We start from the raw sequence: 8,173 nt of genomic DNA on the forward strand, positions 1-8,173 counted from the left end.
GTAGTTTGGTCTGTTACTTTAGGCACATTTTTCAAGTTCTCCTCCAAAGCATGGCTGTTTTACTGAGCTGAGGAGGAAAACAAGTCTTTGTTGTTAGCTGTGGTTAATAAAAGGGTTTATGTGGCCATTTAAATCCATGTTGCACAGTCTGTGTGTTTATTTGGGTTTTAACAACGTAATTGACAAATCCAGTCAAGTCAAATCCATCAGTCAAGTCATTGCACTGCCAAGGGATAGGCCAGAAGTGTAGACAGGTTTGAGCCAAAGGTAAAAGAAGAGGAAAGAGTCAGAATGGTCAGGGCAGACAAAAACAAATTGGCAAATAAAACTTTAAAAACACATATGAAAGACAAACAATGCTTTCAAATGGACAACTAGACATGGGGGGAATTTTAATGACACACAGGCCAATCACTGAATGCTTTGATGTTCACATGTGCAACATGCAATTGAAGGTATAAGAAGTGTGAGGGCACATGCACTACTGTATGGTAAATAGGAAGTGTGAGATCATGAAAGGTCATAGAAACAGGCAATGGATGGGAGAGCCACAGACAGAGAAGTAGGATAAGAGGAAGAGGGCATCTACAAGACCTAGAACCATTCAAAGAACAAGACGTTTTCCAGAGACAGAATGACATCCTTAAAAAAGAAGTCGAAAAAGCAAAAACAAACACTGAGAAAAATCAAGCAGTCTAAGTTCTTTAGAGATTCAGATGACTGGAAGAAAGATAATATCTTTGACCTAACCCAAAATAGAAGTAGAAGCTTATCTAAAAAAAGACGATTCACTAATCGACAAAAATGGCTGTGGGAACGTTCCACTAGCGATAGTGAGGGAGAATCTTTAAAGAAGTCAGTTAATTTTTTAGAGGAGGCGGAGAGTTTCTCGGCACAGGGACAAAGAGGAAGACAACCAATAAGAAAACAAGAAAGAGAAAACATAAAAGATCCAAACTTATTCCAACAACAAAAAATGACATCGAGATTGAGAAACCGAAGAAATTGAATCCAATTAAAACCTCCAATATAAACTCCGAATCCAATAATATTATCAATCTGACCAACATCCATTTGAGCCCTCACCATATCTCTCTACTACAGAGGGGTCTTTCTTTCTCCCCGACAGAGGGTATGGATGATTTTGTAATTTACAAGGATTTAAATGTATTCCTCAGAAAAGTATACTTTAAATTTCTCTATTCAAAACATAGCAACCCCCCTCAACAGTCGACAGATGATGGTGGGGACTGAATGGATGCTCAAGCCCTAAGCCCTCGTTCACACCTGAACGTTTTGTAGCGCGTTCTACGCTCGACGAACGCTCTACAAAACGCTCAAACATGAAAATCCCATTGTTTTCAATAGGTCTGGTTCACACCTTGGCGTATTTCAGCCCGTCCCTAACGCGCTACAAAACGGCCCACGACTGAAAAGGTACATGTACTACTTTGGGCCGTTTTTGTTGCGCGTTTCCATTGGGATACAGCCAAGTAGCCCTCGGAAACGCGCGTTTGTCGCACAATTTTTTTACAGCGAATCACGGTAAAAAAACACGCAACAGACACGCATATGCAATACGCCATGGTGTGAACCAGGACTAAGAGATCTACAAGCACTTCTTGAAGAGAATTTGAGTCAAGAAGAGATGAGTGAGGAGGGATACATAAATAGGACCACTAAGTTAGGCGGTAAGTCAAAGACAATGCCTAACCTAAATAACAATCGATTCATTAGCATGTTCAGAGATCTGGTTGAAGCGGATCTCAGGGCTATTAATTGGACAATAAAGGGGCAGGACAATTTAAATAGAAAAGAAAGGAAAGCCTTACAGGAGTTGACAAATACACCTAATTTAGTCATAAAAATTAGCGATAAAGGAGGCAACATGGTTCTTCTTACTGAAGAAATGTATGTGGAGGAGGCGAAACGCCTCCTAGGTGACTAAATAACTTATGTAAAGATAAGAGACTCCCCTTTTAAGAAACTGGTAAGTGAGTTGAATTACAAATTAGACTTAGCGAGACAAGAGGGTATACTCACTAATAAAGAATACAACTTCATCAAAATAACCAATTACAATATCCCGACTTTTTACATAATACCTAAAATCCATAAGAATAATACCAAACCACCCGGCAGACCAATTGTCTCTGCCGTAGGGGGCCCCCTGGAAAACGTGGGGAAATACTTAGATACCCTCTTAAAGGACATTAAACCTCCCATCTTATTTAAAGGACACGACAGATACCATACATAAGATCGCCAATATGCAAATAGATGAGGGCCCACTTTTAGTGGGTTTGGACGTAGAATCCCTCTATACATCCATTCCACACAATTGGGGACTATCGGCAGTTAAACATCATCTGGATCTCATTTCCCCAATGCTGTCTTCCACAGTTCCCTCTAAAAATACCTGACTAAGAGCATTTTAATTTGAAGATTAATTCACCATGGACCAAGATCGAAAAGTAAAAATGACTGATCATAATGTTCACATCACCAACATTTCTCAGTCTAAATATTAAACATTCAAAAAGGAAAAAATAATAATCTTTTTGAAATAATTTTTATGTCACTTATATTTAACATCTATTTTTCACCATTGTGGTCACATTAACTTGCTTTTTAATCTTCCGGAAACCCTAACCTTCGATTTCCTATAAGAGGCTTTGCTTGTGAATTTGGTAATCTCCAATATATCCTTGTTTTTAGGCAAAAAAAAAAAATGTAAACTAGAAATTATCATGCCCCATTTTTTGTGTGTGAAATGTCTGTCTATGTAAATTTAAAACCTTATGTTTCACTCTAGCTTAGCACTCAATGGGTTAACAGCATCACATGAGTAGAAGCATAAAAACCCTGTTAGCCTGTTCCCCACCAGGATCTGACGAAGCCCTGAGATCCGACTGTGGACACTAAGCTAACTGATTACCTGCATGTCAGGTCTCTAATTTTCCGGTCATTGGACTACAAAAACAGCGCTTTACAAAAAACTTTTCATTGACCAATTCAAAGCCACCTGGGACCCTGTAACATCATCTTGCATATCAAGAAACCACATAGGAACCGTTTTGTTCCTTTCCCTTCAAGAGAGCTACCTAATCAACACTGAAGAGGATTCATAGGAGGAGCGTGTTACAGAGATATTTTATTCTGAATCGGACTGTCCGGTGAAGGAGTCAAGCACCCGTGAGTACAGACATATTCGAGACATTACACACTATCTGGTTGATCTTTTCTTCCATGTGTGTTTATAACTCAGGGTGACACCATACTCCATGATTCAGCGGTCCACAATTTAAGTCCCAGAATTATTAGGATTTTCTCTTCAATCAAGCGTTCCATCCCAAATGTTGACAGCTCTAAATAGGGAGTAAAAGGTACATGTGTGTCATTTGATCAGCTACAATACCAGCCTGAGAAAACTGAACCTCCTCAGATTTACTGAGGAGACCCAAATCAGGTCCCAAGTGGCTAAAAAGAGAAATCCACTGAGTCATACTTAGACTACAATCTAAGTTGGAGCGCTGTCTCCTTTCAGGATTATCCGGCATTATTTAAGATTTACATCAGCTTGTCCACAGAGTGTTTGTTTAGAGTGAATGGGTTGTTGCAATAACCCCCAAAAAAATTTTTTTTTAGATTTATCATGGGTGTAGTTTGAAGTGGTGCAATAATATTGTTCATAAATTTTTAACCAATTAAACTAATTTTGTACTAAATTTGACTCTCCGACCCTCTTTAATAGCTGCACTTTGAGTTAACCAATCTGTGTTTATCTCTTGTTTCCATTTATGCCTTGTAAAAGCAGCTGGGGGTTGTCTTCTTTGAGAGTCACTAATGAATTAATTTATTCTAACTAATTCTAGGTCTGGTACTCTGGGTAAACTGTTTTCTTTTTTCATTTGAAGAGGCCATCTACAGCCTAATAAATGTTTAAACTACAGCCTACTGCCCAATAGAGGACTGCACCACACATGAACAACCAAGCTGTAGTTGACTACCGGATAATTGGGCAGAAAGTGATTGACAGACAAGTTTTTTGCAGCAGCTAAATAACACTTCAGATATCTAAAAGCATGTCTACCTTCAGGTTGCAATGTGTTAAAAGTTTTAATGCTGGAGTTGTTTAGTCAAGATTGTTTTGCTGTCTGGCATCTACATAGCAAGGAAAGAGAACACCAAAATATATCTGCATGATATGTGGCTTGTAGTAAATAGGGCAACAAGCCTTTAAAATGTAAAAAAAAATTATATACATTAAAACTTTACCGTAACAATAGAGAATTAATTTTCACTGACAATACAAAACCAGTTCTCTTTTAGGCAGTAAACATGAAAATGACTCATACTAACTGTCCATTTCAAAGAGTTAAAAGTACAGTAATCTGATGTTAAGGAATGTGTTGTACCTAATTTAGATAATTTTTATTTCTTTTACTTACGTAAAGAGCACAAGAGAGACAGATAAGACATATAAATGCAGTGTGACCTTAAAAGCTTCAAGGATTGTTCACACCGGTGACTTTGTAGTGGCAATAAAGTCATCAGTAGTCAAAGCAAATAATCTCACATGATTTGCCACTGTGCAATGGAACTGAATCAATGCAAACAATTTACTGCTCACTACAGCAATGCTTGGCATCTACTATTTCCACTGCAAATTCTACAGGGTATTATGTCGTATATTTTTATGCTATAAAGCACAAGTTTCATTCATCTTTTTTCCAGTTTAATTGTTAACACCAAATATTTAAACTATTCACAATCCTGTTTTACTGTACATATACGTTTTATAAATACTAACAATAAAAGTCTTACTTTCTTTAGAAATACAAATTTCCAAACATTAGGGTTATAACTTTGAAAAGTAAAAGAAGGCAAATAAATATAAGCCTGAAGGGTTTTGGCTCTTATTCTCTGATCTATTCTACTGAAACAAGGAATTTTATGCACAACAGATTTCTTTTAAAAATCAACACCAATTGTCACTGCATGCCTCTATTTGCCATATGCAAGGATTTGAAGATTTGATCTACCGTGTGTGGCCATCACTTCCTCAGCAAATCATAACTGATCATGTCTAAACTAGAAAAAAAAAAGATAAAACAATTGCCAGGAGTTCATGGGAGCTTTCTCTTTCCTATTTTAAGAAAGCCGTGCAGGCAATTATGATTATGTAGAGAAGAAACAGGAGCTAGGGGTAGGCCAGACATTCTCTTAATCTGATGTTCACTTTTGATTAATTGGTTATAATCTAGCATTTTTTGGTCAACATCTCTTTATCTTAAAACAATATCCAGTTGTTCAGTTAGAGTGCTTACAGATACCAGATGGCTTTGGATAAAAATCTGGATGCCAATCAATTGTTTTTTTTTTAAACGCCTAAGGGCTTGTTCACACCAAATGCAGACCAGATCTGCATGAGTTTCTGCACACGCAGTGCAGTGTGTTTTGCCGCGTTTTTGATGCGTTCAGGGCCGTTTTTTTTTGGGAAAAAAACATTTTTTGTTTAAAATGGGCTTTAAGTGCGTTCCAGTGCGTTTGTATGTGTTTTTGATGCGTTTGCATGCGTTCCAGAGCAGGTAAAATAGGGCTTGCTGCAGTTTTTTTACATGCTCTGGAACTGAACGCTGCGGTGTGAACTAGAACCCAAAATACCATTGGAATACATTGGAAGCAGTTTTGATCTGGTCTGTAACTGCTCTGCTCCTGGAACGCTCTTGGTGTGAACTACCCCTTAACCTCCTTGGCGGTAATCCCGAGTTTGGCTCGGGGTTAATTTTCTGTTCCATAAGCGGTAACCCCGAGCCACACTCAGGATTACAGCGTAGCGTTACTTACCTTGTAAGGTAAGTAACCTTACCTTACAAGGTAAGGTGGTACCGGCTGGAATTTTGAAAGTAAAAATAACGGGGAAAAAGAGAACAAAAAAAGGAAAATACAATTTAAATAATCAGACCGCCAGGGAGGTTAAGTAAATATATTTACTTGTATGTGATTATATGTTATTGGTTGGGACTACACCTCCTGGCCAGTCAATTATTCCTTAAAGTCATATCATTCTGTTCTATTACATTAGCCATGATTGAATCTGTTGGCATTTGATTTAATCCTGAAATTTGGCTAAAAAATAACAAATTCCAAACTTGAATTCTGAACTGGAAGTGCAATTACCGTATTTTTCCATCTCTAAGACGCCCCCATGTATAAGACGCCCCCAACTTTTCTTACCCAAAATTCAGAAATCAATATTTTAAATTATATTGTGCATCACACTTACCTCTGGCTACTCGCTCTCCCCAGCAACAGCTGACGTCAGGTACAAAAGAATTATGATTGGAGGAAAACTGTTATCTTGTCTCTGCAATCCGAAGTTTCACTTGTGAGGCTAGTTTGCAGAGGTATCGGCAGTTTCGCAACCACGGTTCTCCTCTCGGCCCCCCTGTATAAGACGCCCCTCTATTTTTAGGTAAACATTTTTATGAAAAAGTAGCATCTTATACACGGAAAAATACGGTAAATCGATGAGAGATTAAAAGATTAATTCCACTAAAACCCAAAGCCATGTGAAGCAAGCCGATGTACGGCTGATTTCAGCCGATGTACGGCTGAAATCAGCCATACCAGCCTGAAGTCAATAGCCGAACAGTGTTCGGCTCACTTCACTTGGGGTCGGTTGTTCACTCGGCTGCCCTCGGCAGCTTAGTGAATAGACCCGTAAGTGTTTCAGACAATAGGTGTAAAAATATTGTGAAACTTGCACCTTGGAAATTTTAAAGAGGCCGTAGACAGTTGGCTTTCTTTTTTAGTCTTATTTGACATATTTACCATAAAGCAGTTAAATATGCAATACAAAGAGAAAAAAGCAACAAAAACCCAAACAAAAACTTTAAAGGGAAAGCAAAACTGCATAGAAAAAAAACATGAAAATCTTTTTGGGGGGTTTTGTGTATTTTGATGCCTTTTGAGAGTTCTTAGGTAATGGAAAAAGTTCAAATGGCAACTTTAATAATTTTAAGAGACTTTTTTTTTTTTTAATGCTTGTGTGTATTTTACTGATTTTTTAATATCAGTAAAGTTCACAGTAAACAATTAAAAACTGTGTACAGTCTCTCTAACAGATGTCGCTAATTTTTTCTTTTGCCTTAACATCTAAACAACAATATAAACCTAGAAAGAATTTAGAATAACAAAAATAATAAAAAAAGTTATTTGACATTTTTTAATGAGATTCAGATTTTCTTTTTGTCTATTTTTGGTGTATATTTTTTTTCTATTTGTTTGTTTAGACAATAGAAATAAAACAAAACAATTTAAGGATTTTAAAGATACACTGCACTGTTTTGGCCTTTTACCTTGTTGAAAAACATCAGTAAAATATCCACAATTTTAGGAAACCTGTACTAAGGAGAAATCTGCCACTGCCACTCTACGCTTAGTCCCGCCCCCTGGCCGCCGGGACATGGAAGAAGGTCCCGCAGGAGAGGTAAGTCTGGTGAAGGCTGGACCGGGATGGTGGGGATCCGGGGAGCAGCATTGCTGACTTTCATTATAATGTATTGCTGGGACTTGTAGTCCTGCATAGCTGGTGGTATTCTGCAGTGCTGTATAGTGATTATATAGCACTGCAGAATACCACCAACTATGCAGGACTACAAGTCCCAGCAATACATTATATTTTTAAGTAGGGATGCACCAGCGTTATACGCAGATACTGGTGTTCTGTCAAGAACGCAGACGTAGTCGAAGTTTCCGACCTCAGCATATATGCTTGCGCACAGACCAGTATTATTGAGGAAACAGGGATTTATTGACAAAGTATGTAGTTTAAATCGTTAATTGTGACCGTTAATAATATGCCAACCATCATTTACTACCATGCATGGCATATTATTAACGGTCACAATTAACTATTACAAACTAATTCTTTGTAATTAAATGCCAGTTTCCTCGTTAATCCTGTCTGTGCGCAAGTGCAGATACTGGGTTGACGTTCTCGACAGAACACTGGCACAACATTTTTAAACTGAAGACGGCTGCCTGAGGTCCAGCATTCCTGTTAACTACACGTGCCTGTTTAGGCCTGGTTCACACCTGGGCGTTTTGTAGCACGTTCGAACGCTCTGCAAAACGCTCAAACACCGAAATCCCATTATTTCCTATG

The sequence above is a fragment of the Nanorana parkeri genome, unplaced genomic scaffold (assembly GCF_000935625.1).
Source record: "Nanorana parkeri isolate BGI_ZX_2015 unplaced genomic scaffold, ASM93562v1 scaffold1524, whole genome shotgun sequence".
NCBI classification, from domain to species: Eukaryota; Metazoa; Chordata; class Amphibia; order Anura; family Dicroglossidae; genus Nanorana; species Nanorana parkeri.